We start from the raw sequence: 314 nt of genomic DNA, 5'->3' as shown, positions 1-314 counted from the left end.
GATGTACTCTGCATATAAGTTAAATAAACAGGGTGACGATATACAGCCTTGATGTACTCCTTTTCCTATTTGGAACCAGTCTGTTGTTCCATGTCCAGTTCTCACTGTTGCTTCCTGACCTGCATACAGATTTCTCAAGAGGCAGGTCAGGTGGTCTGGTATTCCCATCTCTTGAAGAATTTTCCACAGTTTATTGTGATCCACACAGTCACGGGCTTTGGCATAGTCAATAAAGCAGAAATAGATGTTTTTCTGGAACTCTCTTGCTTTTTCCATGATCCAGCGGATGTTGGCAATTTGATCTCTGGTTCCTC

The sequence above is a fragment of the Bison bison genome, unplaced genomic scaffold (assembly GCF_000754665.1).
Source record: "Bison bison bison isolate TAMUID 2011002044 unplaced genomic scaffold, Bison_UMD1.0 scf7180017864482, whole genome shotgun sequence".
NCBI classification, from domain to species: domain Eukaryota; kingdom Metazoa; phylum Chordata; class Mammalia; order Artiodactyla; family Bovidae; genus Bison; species Bison bison.
The sequence above is the reverse complement of the archived record's forward strand: the minus strand, read 5'-3'. Positions refer to the sequence as shown.